The following is a 21,412-nucleotide window of genomic DNA, read 5'->3' as shown; positions in this document are numbered from 1 at the left end:
AATCCCTTATAGTGGGCAAAGGTGCATCTCGAAGAGTATCCCTGTTTCTAGCATGATTTACACACACAGTCATAAACTGGACTACTCTCATACCATCTTTACTGCGAATCCATGCATAAGTAGATCCATCATCCATTACTTTCGTCTCCATGTGCATCTCTGTGATGAATGGCTGTCCAAGGATTATGGGGTAAGAGCATGAATCCTACACAAAGAAATGGAAATTGTTCTCTACATCTCCAATAGAAATCCTGACATTGGGACAGGCATCATATAAATCACCTGCAGTGTTGTTAGTGGCTCTCATAGGCCACCCATGCTCTGCATCCATAGGCCATCTATTACTTTCATAAACTCCATGAGCTATGAGATTCATCTCTGGACCATGATCCACCAAAGCAACATAAGGCACCTGTTTCTCTCCAATTTTTACCATTGTTTCTGTAGTTGCCCTAGCCCAATGACTCCGTGAAAAATGACTACGCGATACCAAGATAGGCTCATCAGTTTTAGCATAATGCATAGACTGAACTCTCTTCTCTGTCTACAAAAAAACAAAAGCATTCTCAACCATAACCTCATCCTCATCCTCATCCAACTCCCCAATCAAAACTCCCTGTGTATCAATAGTAGGCAATGCATGTCTTTTTTTCTTCAGGACTTCTTGGAACTGATCTTGAAACTCTCTTTTCGAGATGCCCAAAACCCAAGTATCTTGTCATTAAATATTTTCTTCATGTCCGTATATGTCTCAATAATCGACATTAATCTAAATCCTGGCTGCTTTCTCTATCTAGGTTCGTGCCTCTTTTCTTTCTTTTGAGCATCCTCCATTTGTCATTTTGGCCCTAGTCTCGAAGACGGCCCTACAGTAGGTGGAGTAACAAACTCACCCCCTCTAGTCTTTTTAGCTGCATTTGGATTCTCTTCATCTCTCTTACGCTTCTCCTCAACAAGTACATCTGCTTCCTAAGACTTAGCCAAGTAGGCATAAATAGTGTACGTGTCAACACGCGAATCCCGACCTGTCTCAGATCTGATGCTAGAACATGCACTAGTCAAAACGGTTTGCTGAATTTTCCCCTTATTTTCCATCTCTATAGCATAGGTCCATAATGCTGACTGACTCTCTGATCCTTTCTCAATCTGGACTCCATATGCAGAAGCATCTCCTCTAGCTGCCACATAAGAAGTACGCGCAGCCATGTCATCTACTAATTTCTTCATTCCGCCTTTTAACTTGGAGCCTTGGACATCCATATGCTCCTTGGCATCTTTTACAAACCTTATTGTCACAATGGTTTTCATTTGAAATGAATCATGTTAATTTACTGTCTCCTGTTCATCATTATGCTCCCCACCTCCATGGGGTCTATAGGTGTGCTTTTGGGTGAATATCAAATCATCTACTAAATAGTGAGGTTTGATCTCCAGCCCACGCAAAACAAAATGCAATCACAACGACTAAGTATGCACAAGTAACAAGTGTCACACACACAAACGTTTTGGTGGATTCCACACCTCGGATGTGCAGCAGCACGACAATATCCGAATTCTGAGCTAGGAGGATTGAGGATAATGAAGTGGTCTCATAGTAACTTGGGTCAAATTGAAGTATATTGATTATACATCATTTCTTAGCCAATGTCATAAAACAATTGCCATAACAAGCGACCTAAAGTCAATGAGAAAACCACTTCTAGAAGAATGAACTCGAGGAATGGCAATTTTTCTTAAGCTCATCAAATATTGACTAATTGGTGGTTTTGATAATAGAAGCATAAGAAGGAATAAGTCAACATGACTACAATTTTTTCTCAGGGAGAGTCTTAGCATATTCATCTTCAACCAAGAGACTTTTTTAGTAGAGGTGCTCACTCTCTTCCCAAATGGGATGCCATTCGGATGCAACTTGAATCATCTCATTGTTAAGTAATTCCAAAATGAATCATGGCAAAAAGCTTAGCATAAGTGGTGAATATGTCATCAAATCAGAATAGCCATTCTACTTCAGAGAGGAGTTGTAGGTTTTTACTAAATGAGTAACCATACTACTTAGTGGTTGACATAACATCAAAGGTTGGAGGCTAGAAGGAGGATCAAATTTATTAGGGATAGTTTGGAGATGAGTCTAGATAGCTATCTCTGAAGGGTTCAAGGAGTTAGTTAACTCAACTTGGTCTGACTGGTGGGTTGAGATAATGGGGACATTAGTAGCTTCAATTGTAGGATGTAGAGTCTCAACTCTAATACTTTCTACTACTATTTCTCATCCTTGGAATAAACCATTCATAAGAATCAAGATTGTATTGCAATGAAGCATGGCCATCAAGAAGTTATGGATCATAGGTAAGGTAGAAGACATATCTAGTGACATCAATCATCATATTACTTTGTCCCAATTTACTTGTAATGTGTAATGAAGCATGGACATCAAGAAGTTAATTATCATAGGTAAGGTATAAGACGTATCTAGTGACATCAATGATCATATTGCTTTGTCCCAATCGACTTGTAATGTGTAGGTCTTCCATGGAAACTAGTTTGTCACACAAGGGATTAAGTTTGGAATGTTTAAAAATGTTGACACTCTTAGAGATATAGGGGCTACATATGTCAAATCATGTAGAGAAGTCTAGCGTGCCTTTCTTTGCTCAGTAATAGTCATAAAAAAGACTACTATATCTTGTAGCTAAACCTTGACTAGAATACCATTTTCTTTCAACTTACTTCGAACTTTCACTTTTTGGATAAATGCCATGTAAATGGGAAGTATGACACTTTTATTAAAAATTTGGGAAGTTTACGTGAGAGTTGCTCCTAGATGGGATTGCTTTTATGATTATTCAAGAGTTCTTGTTCTTCCCAAGTGGGATACCACTAGTGTTGGAGGGTTACTCCATCCACCATGGCTCACTCATTCATTGCTTCTGTTTGCTCATGCTCTCACTCAGGCTTCTCCCTTCAAGTGGTATCAGAGCTCAGATTGAGGAGCTTCACGCACTATTGCTCAGCCTGGTTTGAATATTTATAGCCCATTCATTCATAGTAGCCATGGCTTTTTCTTGCAAGATATGCATTTCATGCTCTTTTTCTTCTCATTTGATCAGACCTTCTTCAGGTTATTCATTGAGCTCCCCTTGAGATTTCTTGCACCACATTTACTCTAGCTACAACAGCAATATCCTAGCAGTAGGAGCAACATGATTTGTGCTTGTTGCTACTGATGGCCCCATTTTTTATAAAGTTGACCTCTTGTTGAGCTCTCCAATACCCTTGGCTACCTTGGAACTCATATCGGACACTCCCAATATTGGATCTTTGGCTTCAGGTATTGATTTGACTACCTACTTTCTGTCATTTGCTATAATATATAGCATACATGTTGTTTACTCTGTGCAGGATAGACATGTTTTCTATTTACTCTGCTGTAAGGCGAAGCACTATTTACTCTATGAAGAATAGACATGCTAATCATTGTGTTGTAGGAAAGACCTATTATTCATTGCATTGAGGATAGACATGTTGTTTTTGTATTCAAGATAGACCTGCGCTAACTATTGTATAGGATATACTTACTATATATTGTCAAAGCAAGCTATTTGATTATGAAAGTCTATGCCTATTGCCATTTGATGATATTTGGGTACTTTAGTGGATGTATGATATTGATGTTATGCACTCAAATATGCTTATGGAATGCCTTGAGTTTCATATTTAATCTTGGTTACATGCCTTGGAGATTTAATTAGTTGCTATAGTGATCATTAGCTTAGTTATTTGAGTGACAATTTGTTTTGTTATTTCGTAGTTGGATTTCTTGTGTTTGTTTAGCCTAGGATTTGCTTCTATCATTTTCTTTGATTTGTTGAGTGTGAAAATTGATAGCCTTGGTCGAGCTTGGTATTTTTTTGGACAGGATGAAGCTTGTGTTTGTCAATAGCTACTAAACATTGAGAAACTAGGTATGTTTTCTTGTCGAGACTCTTGCACATTACATGGATAATGGATTCACGAGCACTTCACATTACACTTGTTGATGCACTACACTCGGGGGTTGTCTCATGTTCTTATCAAATACTTCCATGCCGTGGATTGGGATTATGCATGCTTTGCACCATCGTTGAGCACTTGCACGGCATGAGGTCCGCTGCAGCTATATGCAGTACATTTTAGATGCACACGCACATGAGAGAGCGCTTGTCATCAAGCACACACATTTCTTGCACGCACAATATTTGGGATGCTCATCACAACGTTAGGAACCTTTGGTTGAGTGTGTAAGGAGGTTGGGTGAGTTAGAGGGTTGTGAAGGATGCCACCAATTGTGAGATGGGTTATTCTTATTTGGTCAACATCTTGAGGACCATCATTTTCTTGAGAGATTGTGAGAATTAGATGGGAGGAGCGGAGTATATCATGTCTTTTTGAAGAGAGTTGAGAGGTAAGGATAAGGATTTAAATAATCAAGGAACTGTGTTTGCATTTTGCATGATGCACTAGCACATCTAGATATGCTAGACACAATTCTTCCAATGCATCCATATTTTTTGTGTGAGCATTGTTTGAATGGTAGCATGACATGGATTCGATCAATTGCATATTATTCTAAATCATGTATGGTTGTGCACGGTGTTCTCTTTCATAGCATATTTCTGCTAGGACACACTGCATAAAAAACAGATTCATGTCCAAAGAATATTCATTTTGAAGACTCAAGGATCAAAGGAAAAAGGTTGTACGTTTTACATCATCATCGAGTATTTCTTAAAGAAAAAGAGGACATGTGTGGTGAAAGTGTGTGCAATTACAATAACAATAGGCCAAGGAAGAGAATAAGTCGTCCAAGATAAAAGATGGAGAAAAATGATGTGATTTATGAATATTAGTATTTTTTCCCAATTTTGACAGATTTTCGTAATTCTGCCCGCAATGGCTTGTTGACGAGATGCGTTCTAATCGTTTTGAGTACCCAAACGACTATATTCGGAGTTCAAATGACGAAGTTATGATACAAACAAGTTGCAAATGGGCATAAAGCAGAAAAAAACGAAAATAGTGAAAAGTAGTAGAAAAGGAAAAGCTAAAAGCTGAAAGCAAAAAGCCTAAATTTGTGTGTGAGTGTGGATAGAAAACTATATAAGGAGATGACAATGGAGATTTAAAGGCATTTTCCCTTGATTACAATTGTATTTTGTGAGAGAGGGGAGAGGAGGGTCGCATGCTAGAGTGAGCTCTTGTCATGCTAATTTGAAAGTCGGAGCCTTTGGATGTCAAAGCGCTGAGCGTCGGATCATGGTTGTTAAGGTACAAGAATATTTTTTCACTTGGTTTATTTTCAAATTGTTGGAATTTTTTCGTTCAGTTGTGGTTGTGTGATGCTCTATCCAAATTAGGGTTATAGTTGTTTGAGCTACAAGAGGCAATTCTTTATTGTTTTATTTTTCGTGGTGTATTGTAAAATATTTGAATTTTTCAAGTTGTATTGTGCATCCAAAAAAGTCAATTACCCCAACCGGCACTCCTTAACGTCTCGTTATCGGGTTATGAGTGAGGCTTGCTCTCGATCATCGCTCGCGTAACATCTATTTTTTTCTCTTTTTTGGTGCCCCCGCTTGAGGAGTGCCGAGATTGACATTGTTGTTATTTTAAATGTGAGTTTGTTTTGATTTCTTATGATTGTTGAAAATGGTTGATAATTTTCCTGAGTTCCATGGTAATCATAGTGAAGATCTTGAAATATTTTTAGAAAAAATAGAGCTGTGTTGTTTGATAGAGAGAGTGACTAATCTTGAGGATAAACTCCAGATTTTTAGATATCAATTGCACGGAGAAGTACGAAATTGGTTGCTTGACTTTGAGAGAAGCCTACAATTTAAGAGACAAAATTTGGATTATGAGACCATTAAAAATGCTTTTCTATCTAGGTTTAAAAAAAGAGAAAGTCAAAGTGAGATATGGGCAAAAATAGAAACTTGTGTTCAAAAAGATGATCAATGTGTTGAGGATTTTGCTAGGGAGTTTGAAAGATTATGGAATCAATGGAGTTTAACATTGTTAGAAGGTGAGATATCCCCAGTAATGTTGAAGATAATGTATTTTGTAAATGGGTTAAAATTAGAAGATTGGAGAGTGAAATTAGAGGTTAAAAAACCCTAAAATTTTTGAGGAAGCGGTAAATATAGCTCAATATCAAGAGAGAAAGACCAAAAGAAAAAAAGAGTTAGGGTTTGATGAACCAAGGGAAAGGTTGAGTTCAAGGCGAGTTGAGAGAAAAGTTTTTGAGGACAAGAAAGTTAGTTATGCCTATCCTGAGAGAGATATACTATATTCTCTATTTAGGAGAGATAAGTTGACGTATGAGAAATCAATTGAAGTTTGTGAGGAGAAACTCCCTAGGGTGGTTGAGGAGAAAAATACACGTTTGACTGATTGAAGTAAAGAGTCTAAGAGTGTGAATTCATACCCATTGACCATGGATGCTTCTAGTCCAGTGATTTAGTGATTTAACTAAAGAAGAGGGATCGACTGATGATACTTTGGAGCTTGAGGACTATAAAGATGGGCTAGAGTTGGATTTGAGTTGTAAAGAAGAAAATGAGAGACCATATGATTTTAAGGACCAAGAGTTTTCATGTTCTTTGGGAGAGGATGAGAGTCAAGAAAGTTTTGATATTTCTGATGAGAGAAGTGTGATGAAAATTCTGATAGTCATGGCAGTGTTGAAGAGAGTAAATATAGTTTAGAGAGTGATCTTGTTTGCCTTGGTGATAGTATAGATGGATCTGATTTCTTGAAAGATGAAGAGAGAATAGAGGATGGATTTTTTAGTTTGTTAGAAGACCATGAGGGGAAGGGCTTAGAAACTGTAAGTTTTCAAGATGAAGGTAAGGGTTAAAATTTGTTGCCTAATGAGTTTATGGAGATTTGTTGTGATTTTGATGATCAAAAGAGTATGGAGGTTTTAGATTCTGACTCGTGTTGTGATTTGGGTGTTGGTATTGTTGACTCTGATAAGTCTTGTGAGTTGGTTGGTGATGTTTTGAGTAGCCCTGGAGAGGCTTTTGTTTGTGGTGTTGATGATGTGGTTTTGAGTAGACCTACCTCCTTCTAGAGTTAACCAAGTTGATATAAACTTAAAAATACCTAGGCTGCGAAATATTCGTTGGGAATGAGTTAAATTCCAAGAAACGTCTATACCTTAAATACTTGTCCACATTCCCAGAATGTAGGGTCAGTAAATTGTAATCGTAAAAGGAACTAGGGTTTATCCCTGAGATTCTTACAAAAAATAAAGCTAGGAAACCCTAGGTCTAACAACGTCAGCTTAAAGAACTTGAAACAGATTGTTTCGTGACTCCATTATCGCATAGTACAATGCGGGACTTGCGCAGCAAGTATGGAGTCATATGGCCTTGTGATTGAATCACAAGAAGAAAGGCCGAATTCTCACAACAAGGATGGCGGATCCTTACTCAAGTTATCTTGGAAGAGGATGTATACTTTGATATCCTTCTTGAGTAAGGAAGATTAATTGGAGATTAAAGACCAGAAACTGAAGTACCCAATGAACTTTAAGGTTTGACCAAGTTGGATTAATAGGGTATGCCCTAACCTAGAATATAGGGGATCTTGCCAGGTTGCAAGTCATCCCGGATCGAGTGCTGGATGCATTTGAAAGGAAGAATTCATTCCTTAGCAGTTTGCCAACATAAAAAACAATCAATGGAAATGTTTGTGCTTGCTATAGATTTTAGAGCACTGTTGGACTTTGTTTGACCAATGAATTAAAAGATAAATTAATATCTATACTTTAGGTTGAAGGCCTGAAGGGAGAGCCAGCTTCAGTTACCCCCAACTACCTACCTGACCCTAACCAAGGGGGTTGTTGACCGCGCTGGGAATGTGGACCGAACCCATCGTGAGAGGTCTCTCCATTCAGCGCTACTTGGAGCAGGAGGGTGCTTGGGTACCAGGGGACTGTGGCTGTAAATCCCTCGCCTTCCGGGTCCTGCACAAGAGGCTAACGTGACTCCGGATTGGATCTCGAGGCCTGCATACTAGTCTACAGGTGGAAACTTGGAATAGTGATCCATGTGGATTGCTGGATAGCCTTCGGGCGGATTGTGGATAAGCCTACGGGCGGAACTCTTTGTATTTCAAACATAAATATGATGACCTGTTAATAAAGAACTTGTCTGATATTGTTTTTCTATGTCAAGTGATAAGATTACATGAAGGAACCTATGCCTAACGGGTTAATTAAAGAAGCTGGCTGTTACATGTCCAACTAATATGTTAGATAAGTAAATAACTAAAGCAATCGGAGGAAAGTGCGGACGATGGGCCATAGGTCCGTCCTACGGATGGATGGTCCCGGTTGGCCAGTAACTTTTCTCAAAACACGAGGAACAACAGGATGAGCGTCAAAGGACACGAACAAAAAAAGCGTTGACCTAGAGTTATGACTTAACCCAATTTACGCTGTTTTAGGGGAAAGGAATGGGACTAAGCCTTATGGCAAAGAGGTTGAGCTTTGCATCCCTCTCGTTTCCCATTCTCCTTGAACCAAGTGCAGCATGAATCCGCTTCGGACCTGGCGTTTCTGTGTAAAATAGTTCACTTGGGTCCGACGCTAGTTGTGCTGTTAGGAAATGACCAATCAGGAAAACCCTAATTCAGGTTGATCCTAAGTGGGAACGGCCGGAATACTTCCGCTACATGGCAGACACGGAAAGCCCTAGATCGCAAACCCCATAACATTCCATGGGAGTGCTGGGCGGAGCTTTCTAGACATCCTTTCTGATGGACTACTAAGACGTGTCCTGGATGATACTAGTGGACACGTTACAAAAGGACTACATCTAAAGGGCTCTCGAGCTGTTTCATGTGTAGGATGTTAAGCCTATTGGTTGTCCTCTACCTTCTCATGTGAAGATTAGTTAAGCCAATTGTGTGTAGTATGATAAGCATAAGGTTGAGATGGCCAAGATTCTTTTTGCATCTATAGTGGGTAGTTTGATGTATGCCATGATAGCCACTTATCCTAACATCGCATTTGTAGTGGTGGGAGTTGCGGCACGCTCTATGGCTACACATGGCAAGAAAAATTGGGATGTCATAAAGGATATCATGAGGTACCTTAAGGGCATTATAGATATATGCATATGTTTTGATGGCTAGGATACATGAATCGTGAGGTACATTGACTCTAATTATGCAAGACATATGGATAGTAGGAAGTCTACCTCTAGCTATGTCTTCACCTTTGCTAGAGGTGCTATTTCTTGGATATCTGGGGTACAAAAATGCATGGCCCTATCCACTACAAAGGTAGAGTCTATTGTAGCCATTGAGACTTGCAACAAGGAGAGTCTTTGGTAGTGCTTTCTAGCTATATATCTTAATATTATTGATGTGGTCCCTACACTGCATTTGGATTTGAGTATTATTTAGTTGCCAATATTCCATGTGAGGAAAAATTATATTGAGGTGGGTTACCAATTTATTAGAGAGGTCATTGAGGATAAGTCCATTGAGCTTGTCAAGATCTTAGATTGACCAAAATCTTGTAGATTTTCTTATTAAAAGTCTCTCAATAGTGTTTTGTCTTCCTTAGGAAGCTCATGGGCATTGGATGAGATGACATATTTCCTCATCTTGTTGTACTTTATGTGCATCTGTACTTTCTCACATGCATTTGTACTTTCTCACTTTTTTTCTTATTCTCTTCTCGCTAGGGGCACATTTTCCTTTAAGTGGGAGGTTATTGGGGGCAAATGCACATGTACCTATGCTATCTCTGTAGTACTACACTAACAGTGAAGTGCCTCTATGCAAGAGAGAGAAAGAGGAGAGAGAAAGACTGAAACTGCATCTCCACAACCGGGCATCCATTCGAGGATTGGAGACAAGTGATGAGGAGTGAAGATAGAGTGCCACATGAAGTGCCTCTATGCAAGAGAGAGAAAGAGGAGAGAGAAAGACTGAAACTGCATCTCCACAACCGGGCATCCGTTCGAGGATTGGAGACAAGTGATGAGGAGTGAAGATAGAGTGCATCTCAGGCATCCAATTAGTTGGGGGGTTGCTTTTAGGCTCTCCAACCCCCCTCTCCATCAATCGTGGCCATGGCGCCCTCATTCTTAGTCTGCGCGAAAAAAATGGACCCACCCCCATGATTTTGAGTTTGTTAGGGCCCCCCAAAGGAAGCCCCCAAAAGGCATAACTTTTGGGCTCCCTAAAGCCTATTTCCACTTGTCATTTGGCCTTGGCCTTCCCGGCACTCCCGTTTCCTCATCTGGTGTCTGATTCGCGATCTGGGAGTTTTTGCTTAACTGTCTCCAAGTCCCCCACTCCTGGGCATCTCCCATGGTCTCATCTGACATGCCAAAAATTTATAAAAAACTCACCAACTATCATCTAGTGGGTCTTTTAAGCACTTTCGGGAATTGCCGCTTAAAATCGTAGTGATTGCAACAGCCGTCTTTGACGAAGTCTATTTTCCCCAGAAATTCAGAATTTTTGGCTATTTTTAAGTACTTGTGAGCATCAAAAATCATCCGCCAGGTTACCTTTGGATTATATCCCCTCAAGAATCTTCACTCCTCTTGGAGACTTCTATCCCTTTGCATAAAGCTACAATCAAGGCATCATGTGATGCCAGGAGGCATATTCCACGGTGGATTCCGTGCCACGGTGGATTTCGTAAACTTTTATTACCGGGGCTCATACAAAAAGTGGATTCTTTGTGCGAGAAGTTGATGGGGACGCCTATCCTTTTCGGGCGTTTTGTTAATTTTATGTATACATGGGTGATTCCATAGCGGGTGATTCTGCAAAATACATATTTCAATTAATAAACGTTTATGAGTTTAGAGTGCGCACTTGTGATAAATTAAGGTTAGGATTGATTTCTAACCAATTTATTTATATAGTTGAAGACTGCTAGGTATTCACTTTTGTCAGTTTAATTGTATTACTTTTCTAACAATTGTGAATGCTTCAGTTGATGTGTAGAGCAAGCAACGGTGACAGTGGAAAGCATTGGAGGATAGTGTGTATTCAAATTATTGTCAATATTTTGATGGGCACATATCTTAGGCATGGCGACTGTATTTTTTCACGCTTATTTATCAAAGCGCTTGATATTTATTTATTATTTTTGTATGCGCATGGGCGCACGATTAAAATACTTGTATTGGACATTGTATTTGGGTACTGCTTGACTTCTTGGGCGCCCATTAGCTTTAATTCTTTATTGGCACAAAAACAAACTCAAAAGATAGAGCGTGCTATTTTGTAATTTGGGCTATTATTTAAGCTTCAAGATGAATAATATATAAAATACATGCTTTGTGGAGCGCTCACACAAGGCATGGGGGGAGATTGCATCCAATTGGTCTCTTGTTCATGTCGTGCAAGCTTCTTCATTCATTTGTGTGCAAAAAGTAGAGTTCTTTTGTTCTTGGGGACCTTCTGACGCTCACTACGTGCGGATACGGCGACCGATCTATGCACCAGTGGTATCAGAGCGAAGCTGAGATCGAGAGCTTTCAATTACTTACCATCTTGCGCGAAGATGGAGCTCCTGGAACGATCGAGCCCTACAGTCAGTTTCGTCACAAACGGTCGATACCAGCGTGTTCCTGGCGGTAAAGAACCCCCTTCTGCACTCTCTGATCGCTGCGAAGGACCAGCCTATGTAGGCGGAGGACCATGTGGATATCTCCTTCTTCAAGTCATCTTCATACAATAAGCCTCCATAGCCAAAAAGCTTTAAAGCTTTAATTCAAAGCTTAGTAAGCTTAATAAGAAGCTTATCTAAAAGCTTTCATCAACGAATTTTCAAATCGGCGGCAGTGGCATGTTCTGGGCGGCGTCAAAACGGCCGCCAACATCCTCAGATACACGAAAACCATGCAAGCATTATTAAGCTTTAAAGCTCTTTAATCCTCTAAGTCTTCCAAGTCTTCTAAATCTTGCAAGTCACAGAGGTCACTAAAGACTTACTCCAACAACTCTCATAGAGGCAATTCACATGCAGAAGCACAGAATCGGCCTATTGCTCTCTGGTAGACCCTGTTCACACTTGCAGACTTGCTGAACCAGTTTCAGCAAGAACAAAAGTTCATACGCAGGTCATAGGAAGATTATACACCATTTCTACGCAGATGGTTGTGACAACGAATACCTCCAATGCAAAGGAGAAAGACCATAAAAGCCAAACAAAATTTACAAGCCTTGTATACCTGCCTTTGAGCTACGCTCATCCTGCTAATAAGATTTCGAGAGTGTGAGGTCTTTTGGATTTTACAGGATGACTGAACAAAACATGGATGATTTTATGGTTGAAGGTGATTTACCCGAACCAACGATAGAGCAAAAGTTGGATTTGATTATGATGCAGCTCGAAGAAGAAGGAAGAGCCCGACAAGCTTTGCAAGTTCAATTGGCCAATTTGCAACGATCTACCACCGACCAAGATGGATCGCAACTTGAAGATCTTAAACGACATACCATCGACACAACACTTGAAGCCCAATCCATCTGCAAAGAAACAAAGATAAGTAAAAAAAACTTCAAATTTCGTACTTTCAATGGAATACGTGATGGAAAGATTGTACTTGCTTTTATCAGTCAATTTGATTATTACTTCCATGAAAAAACATATGCTGAGAAAGACAAAATTAAATGTGTCACTAACCACTTAGTTGATCGAGCATCCTTATGGTGGACTGTGGTCCGTAAGAGTATTGAATGTCCCACTACATGGGAGACTTTCCAAAAGAAAATTTTCCAGAATTTCCTTTCTCCTCAATTCCATGAAAAAGCCATCAAGCAATGGGATCTTCTACAGCAAAGAGATCATGAACCTATTTCCTAATACACTGAACGTTTTTGGAATGCTCTACTGCAACTCGGAATGCTCGAAGATGTACCTGAAGCAACTCACAAACGCAAGTTTATGTCTGGCCTACTTGGACATTCTATGCTGAAGTCAATATGTTCTAGCCAACAACCCTTGAAGATGCAATTTCCTTGGCTCATGACACTGAAGACAAGATTCAAGGAAGAGACAAGTGACCACAACAATTTCCAACTAATGGTAACTCTGGTTCCAAACAATTCAATTCAAATTTTCAAAGATTCAATCAAAGTTGTTTTCTTCCATGTTCATTCCATAAATCTTGGACACGATCACCTGCCTTGCCATCAAACACCAATCCAAACCCTAAGCCATCCTCACAGTCAAATCCCAACATTCCTAAACTTCCTACCATTACCAATAATGTATCTAAAGCCAAACCCATAGTTTATTACAAATGCCATCAACTTGGATATCTAGCAGCCAATTGCCAAACCAAAAAGCCACCTGTCCATATCAATTATCTTGGTGCAATAAAAGAATAAGAATGTGAGGAAATGCTAGACTTTACGAAAGATGATGAAGACATTGGTACTACTTCGGATACTTTGCTAGGTATGCCAACTCCTCATTCTTTATTAACAATGAAATGTTTCGTGCATGGTAAAGAAAAGACTATTTTACATGATGATGGGAGCACACATGACTTTATTTATGCAAAGTTAGTCAAAGAATTTAATTTATAAACTGTTTCTACAAATTATCGCATTAAGGTTGCATTCTTAGGCACAAGATATAATGGAACACAAGAAGGGCATAGTTTAGAAATTAAAATTGGTGAATATACTGAACGAAGAAATTTCTTAGTTGTACCTTTGCAGTCTAGTGACATTATCTTAGGAATTCCTTGGCGTCATCAGTATAATCCTGACATAGATTATTCTACGCATTCAATTAAAATTTATTTTCAAGGAAAACAAATCACATTGCATGGTATGCACGCTTTTAATAATTTTCCACTGCTTATCATACTCAAGCTAAATGTGCATTACGTAAAAGTAGAAAATATTATTTAATATGGGTGAATGAAATTCAAGCTAAAGAAAAATAAATGTATCCTAGGCATACACAATTTCTTGCCCAATTTCAAGATTGTTTTGCTGCTGATTTACCAGCTGGACTACCACCTTCATGTCCTGAAGATCACAAAATAGATTTAATTCTTGGAACACAACCACCATGTAAAGCACCATATAGACATAACAAAATTGAACAAAAAGAAATTCAAAATCAAATAGAGGAATTGCTTAATAGAGGATTAATTAGCCCTAGTAGTTCTCCATTTGGTGCACCTATCTTATTAGTGAAGAAGAAGAATAATACTTATCGCATGTGCATTGATTATCGTGCCCTAAATAAAATTACTGTTAAGAATATATATCCGATTCCTAGGGTAGATGATCTTATGGATAAACTACAAGGATCCTCCATATTCAGTAAGATAGATCTTAAATCTGGTTATCATAAAGTAAGGTTGGATAAATCTGATATATTCAAAACTGCATTTAGAACACAATTTGGATACTATGCATTTCTAGTTATGCCTTTCGGTCTAACTAATGCACCAGCCACATTTAGTCGTAGGATGAATCGTATATTTCTGAAATATCAACATTGTGTCATAGTATTCTTTGATGATATATTGGTATTAAGTAAAAATGAGAATGAGCATTATCAACATTTGTCTTTAGTTTTTAAGTTGTTAAAAGACAATCAATTATATGCTAATCCAGAAAAGAGTGAATTCTTCCAAACAAAAATTGAATATCTATGACATATTGTTTTATCAGAAGGTACTAAAGTCAACCCTAAAAAGATAGAAGTAATTTTAAATTGGCCCATACCCAAAAATGTGCATAAGTTACGTTCTTTTCTAGGTCTTGCTAGTTTCTACAGAAAGTTTGTGTGAAATTTCTCATTACTTGCATTACCTTTGACAAAACTTTTAAAGAAGGGTATTATTTATAACTCATCTGATAATCAACAAAAATCTTTTGATTTATTGAAACATGCTTTAACACATGCTCCTATATTACAACTATTTGATTTCAATAGACCATTCTTTTTAGTAGTTGCTGATGCTAGTGGATCTAGAATAGGAGCTGTTCTTATGTAAGATAATCATCCCATAGCCTACTCTAGCTGTAAACTTAAACCCTCTGAACTTAAATATTCTACCTATGATAAAGAATTGTTAGCTATAGTACAAGCCTTACGTCAATGGAAACATTATTTAATGGGATCTGAATTTATGATCAAAACTGACCAACAAAGCATTAGACATCTCCTTAGTCAACCACAAATATCTGACCAATACATTAAATGGGTCGATTTTATTCAAAGTTTTCATCCCCTTATATAATATCAACCAAAAAAAGAAAATGTTGTAGCTGACACTTTGAGTAGAAGACCGACAATTCATAATATTTATGTGATATCATTTGATTCCCTTATCCCTATGAAAGATACTAATCATTAGGATCTTACTTTTCAAGCTGATTGGAATAAATTAGTTGCAAATAATTAGATTCCTATTGATTCACTGTCTTATAATAATGGATTCATATTTTATGAAAAGAGATTATGTGTGACTGTTTCATTTCGATCGTTTGTTTTGCATGAAATTCATTGTCCTCCATATCAAGGTCATAGAGGAATTATATCTACTTTGCATACATTGATTGAAGATTTTTATTGGCCACATATGGACACTGATGTATCTAACTTTGTGTCTGAATGTTTAGTTTGTCAACAAGTTAAAATACACCATGGTAAACAATATGGTTTACTAATGCCATTATCTATTCCATCACGACCATGGAAATAGATTTCAATGGATTTTATCACTTGTTTACCTAACACTAAAGCTAACCATGATATAATTTGGACTGTTGTAGATAGGTTTAGCAAACAAGCATATTTTATTCCATGCAAGAAAACTTTAACTGCATCTCAAGCTACTCAATTGTTTTTGAAAACTGTTTTCACTAACCATGTTTTACCAAAAGTTATTATTTCAGATCGTGATTCTAGATTCTGTAATAATTTTTGGATTACTTTGTTTGCTAACTTAGGAACAAAGATTGATTTTTCATCTGCATTTCATCCTGAAACAAACGGTCAAACAGAAGCTACTAGCAGTACTATTTTAGATCTTTTACGTGATTACACCATTTCAAAACCACACACATGGGATACACATCTACATTTACTTCAGTTTGCATATAATAATATACCACATACATCTACAAATAAAGTACCATTTGATGTTATTTATGGATATAGATTGCTTACACCTATTGCATCATTATCAAACAAAATTCAAACTGCTGATGATATTGCTAACATGCATACTACTATTTTTTATGAAGTTAAAGATATAATTGCCAAAGCCCAATAATCATATACAAAACAAGCAAATAAGAAAAGACCGGCTATGAATTTTAAAGTAGATGATTATGTTTGGTTATGAATAGAAAAACAAAGATTACAAAGTGTAGATAAACACCCAGTTGTGAAATTAGCACCTAGATTTTATGGACCATTCAAGATCATACACAAAATCAATGACAATGCATTTAAACTAGAACTACCACAACATTGGAAAATCCACAACACCTTTCATATCAGTTTATTACGACCTTTTAGAGGCCAATTACTTGTACACCCTGTCTATGAAAACCCTCCTTTACTAGATGATGAAACTGAAATCCTTGAGCCTGAAACTATTATAGATACTAACTTTATGACCACTAGAAGTGGCTGTAGATATTCTAGATATTTGGTCAAGTTTAAAAACCATCATGTTGAAGAGGCCCAATGGATGCATGCTAGAAACTTAAATGTTTTCCCCACTCTGTTAGCTCCACATTGGGCTAATAGCAATTGAGGACAATTGCTATCCCACCCCGGGTGTATGATGCCAGGAGGCCTATTCCACGGTGGATTTCGTGCCACGGTGGATTCCGTTGTCGTATTGCTGCGCATTCGAGGTGTGAAAACCACCCAAAAGTTAAGAGACAAACGCTATTTGGGATTGAATCCGATATTTGGTATAAACAAATTAGAATGAGAATGGGTTCTAGATCTGCAATGAGTATGGTTTTTCTGAGCTTCCCAAGTTGTTTGCTTATGCTGAAGATACAAATGGTATCGACAAGGGAGTTCAAGAAGACCAGTGAATTTTCAGATGAACATGAGGCTCATGTGCAACTTGGCCTTGAGTATGGAACCACTGTTTGCCAAAATCCATCAGCACTATTGCTCGTGTACTCAGCTGAGCGGACTTTACAAATCAGAAAAGTTTGTAAACTCTTAAAGCTAACCTTTGGCATGCATTCAATTTGCTTACAAAATTGAAGGGTTAAGCTCATGTAATGCTGAAATTGTGATTGCAACACCTGAACGACTAGATTTGAAGCTGTGGCTACTTTGGGGCTACTTTTCCTTGGAGGGGTGCTTTTTTGGTTCTGGGAGGGAAGCTAATTTGAGGAGAAATGGAAGGGAAAAAGAAAACACGAAAGGAGGAGGCTAATGAGGGATTTTAAAAAGCTAAAGAGGGAGGGAAAAGCAAGCGTATGGGACGGAAAAAGAAGGGGAAGCTAATCTGGGGAAATAGGAAGGAACAGATCATTGGAGGATCGACGGAGGAGGGAGATGGAGGGTACTTTGCTGCTCAAAAAGGGGAAATTATGCTGGAGGGCGGAATTTTTTCGGAAGCAGTTGCTTGATGCTTGTGCAGCTCTGTGTCTGTCAAGTTTCTGAAGACTTTATCTCTAGGAAAAACACCTTTAGCAACAAGAGCCCAATTCAATCCATATGAAATGCCAGGATCTACCCTTGGAAACAAAACCGTCTCAGTTTCCACTTCAGCAGTCACTGCCGCAGCATTTGCATACTCTCTTGAACCTAAGTAGAACTTTTGTGGCATGCATCCTGCTTGTAGTGGTTCCCCGTGGCTTCTGAGCCTGGCGCCTAGGGCCGCAACGTATCGCTGCGAAGCCGGTGTTAGACAGAAGCTTCGCCATAGCGATCCTTCTCGCTTTGCCACTCTCTGCTTAGTGTTTGCCATCAGCTATCGAAGCTCCGTGCAAGGATTGCCAACCCGAGACCTGCAAATTCGATCTTGATTAGAGTACAATAATTGAAATCTCTTGCATCAATATCCCTTGTGCTGATCAGTCTAGAGGGTGTGCACAAGGTGCAATATTCGGATTGAAATCCTGTGTGCGTTGTGGATTAGCAGTAGCCATCTCGACTGCAAAAACGTCAGATTGATCAGTCTTTACAAAATGCACATACAACACTGTTGACTGCTGCTGCTTCAGTCTTAGAGGCAAAGGAGGCTTCAGATGGGCTTCGGACTCCACGAAGTGATGCCTCTCTTGAGAACTTTCATCAAAGCTGGATGCTTTTTCAGGTAGAACGTGATCAGGCACAAGAGTTTATTGAATCTGTTAGGTAGAAGATTGGTTTTTAATGTTTAGTTGATGAAGCAACGGACTCTCTCACTGCACAAACTGGAAATAATGGGAGGACAGGCTTGCCTCCACTCAGTGCTCTAAAGCTTGAACAAATGAGCAAGGCTGTCCGTTGGCTTGTAATTAAGCTTCAGCACGGTTCTTCATCTCCTGCACTAACCTCTAATCAAATCAATATGCCAAATGCTACTGTTCCAGCCTCTAGAACTGTGCGACTTGAATAGCATCCTCTGTATAAGCAATTCAAGGAGAGAAACTACACTCGATGAAGAAGAAGATAATTGGTTTTACAACAGGGATTGTAGAGGAGAGAATGGGCGATTACTGCATACTAAGTTTGATTTATTTCCACGGCACCTGAATATTCTTTCCCTTCCTATCAGCTCCATCATCCTTTGCTGCTTGATGTGATGGATATTTTGTGTTACTTGTATATTAAACTGGCCTGATGTATCTATCACAAGAAACACAAGGTATCGTGAAGTAATATGTGAATGAAAGGATGGGAAACAGAGGAAGAAAACCAAGAGTCTTGACAGTCAAAATCAGAAACAGCTTGTTACCAATGATGAGAATGCAATTGAGACGGACTCACGTTTGTTATCTGCACTACTTACTGGTGTGAGCAGGGCTTTTCCATTTGTGGTAGCTAATGAGATAGATATTTTAACTCAAGAGCACACACCTGTACTTCTCTGTCTGGTCTATCTACTTGCATATATCTATGTCTCTGAAGTGAATAATGCAAGGTTTTTGTGGAAGCATACACCCATAACCATAAAACAGAACAGTCCAGAACTTGTTATTGTGTGGGAAATTGGACAATGTGTGTGGAAATATGACCATGGGATTTTATTCACTGAAGATCTTGAAACTGTTATCTACAGCATAATCATTCATAAGAGTTAATGATGTTGAAAACTTTTTGGGTATAACAGAGGAAGATGCCATCCCATACTCTATTCAGGAGGGATGGATTTTGGATCATGCTAATATTGCATGAGCTCAGTTTTGAGCTCTTGTGGAGTGAAAAATCTTGAATTGCTTAATCAAAAAGTTCAGAATGTTGCTGTTATACAGTTACCCCTTTGATGTAACTACTCTTGGCTGATTGTCAGGCTTGCTGAAGAATAAAGACCTTTTTGTGGAAAAGACACGAAAGGCCTTGGTCTAAAGAATTAAGATTATGGCACAGCAACAATGTCAGAGCTGTTGATGTCATCAATCCTAGAAATACAGCAAGAAAATCAGACAGTGTGTTCACAGGTCATTGGAGTCATAACAGGTTAATCTGGAAACTTTAAAGAGTGAAGAACGTGTTGTGGAGATTGCCACTGTAAACTGAATTGGCTTTCTATTCATCTTCAATTATTGACAAAAAAAGTAAAACAGAGTTGACATCACTTTCTCATCTTGATTATTTGCTTGATTGATCTTTTATCCTGACATTAGTAAAGATCCTCTGTGGATGCGACATTGCTTTCACAAACCCTTCGACATCTTTGGTGAACCCGATGTGAAAGCGTCCCAAAAATTTCAGGACGGGAGATACTTGAGCCTCTATTTCAGCTTCGTCTACAATTCCAGCTGCCTCTACTTCAGCTCCATCAATGACTGCTGCATCAAGTAATTCAATGGAGGATCTAAAGCAGATTTTGCAGAATATGTCCATGTATATGCAGCTCCAAAATCAGCAAACACAATTATATATGCAGCAGCAACAACAATTGCATCAACAGCAGTTGTCCCAGCAAAGGCAACTCTATTCGGAGCAGGAGAATGCAAACAACGCGACTAAGGCTATTGAAGCAGTTGAAAATGAGAAGAAGCTATTTGACGAGCGTAATGTTTCAGCATATTTGAAGACATATGAGATCAAGATGGGGTTTTTTGGAGTTCCTGCTGGACTTATGAGTAAGTACTTCCTTCGTCTTATCACACCTGCTTTGAGGACAAAAGTGACTGATCTTTTTATTCAAAATACACATTGGAAAAATTTTAAGAAGGCCTTGAAAGAAGAATACTTCCTTGAGGACTTTGCTATGGCTACTCGGCGGTCATTCCGAGAGTGGGTCTACATGCCAAACAAAGGTCTCGCTGCTTCGGAGTTGATTCGAGAATTCGAAGACAGGTATAGTCAACTTGATGCCATTGAACAAAGAGCATTGGATGTTGAAAAAGTTGAACTTTTCTTACAAGCTGCAGATCCTGCTCTTCAAGAAGAATTGGGTGAGCTTCTTGAAGATCGCACGAAGCCTATGGGTCTTAAAACGGATTGGCAGGATGCTCAGGATGCAGTCTCGACTTTGACCAAGAGGAGGATATGGAAGACTCGCCTACAGAATGGTTCCATGACACCTACACCATCATCAGCTCCTATGCCTACTTCTATCCCTATTATTTCTTCTCCTCCTCAGCTAGTTTCTTGGCCTATGCCAGTGCCTACTATTGCCACTCCACCTATTCCTCCTGTTCCACGACCGATGCCTACACCTTCTACTCCAAAACCATCCGCTCCATCGGTACCTACTTCTCTTGATGACATAATCAAAGGCATCACAGATTTGACACTGGAGTCAGTCAAAGCGGAGTTGGTGGGAAAGTTGAAGGAGCAGTTTGCTTCGACTGCACCTACTGCTTCTTCTAGCGCTCCTACTGCACCTAGGAGTGCTCCTAGTGCACCTAGGAGAGATCGGAGATGTATTTGGTGTGATAGTACAGAGCATCAGCATTGCAGGGATTGTGACTCTTTCCAGGATGCAAGGAGGCAGAATTTGGTATATTGGGGGCAAGATGGTAAGATTTGGTTGACTGAGACAGGAGCTCCACTTGCTACCAACTTTGGTAAAGGTGGAATGAAGAAGTTAGTGGAGGACATGGCTGCGCGTACTTCTTATGTGACAGCTAGCGGTGATGCTTCTACATATGGAGTACAGATTGAGAAGGGATCAGAGACTCAGTCCGCGCTATGGACTTATGCTATGGAGACTGCAAACAAGGGGAA

The sequence above is a fragment of the Lygodium microphyllum genome, chromosome 1, assembly GCF_053477565.2.
Source record: "Lygodium microphyllum isolate KBCC chromosome 1, Lygodium_microphyllum_v1.1.10, whole genome shotgun sequence".
NCBI classification, from domain to species: Eukaryota; Viridiplantae; Streptophyta; class Polypodiopsida; order Schizaeales; family Lygodiaceae; genus Lygodium; species Lygodium microphyllum.
The sequence above is the reverse complement of the archived record's forward strand: the minus strand, read 5'-3'. Positions refer to the sequence as shown.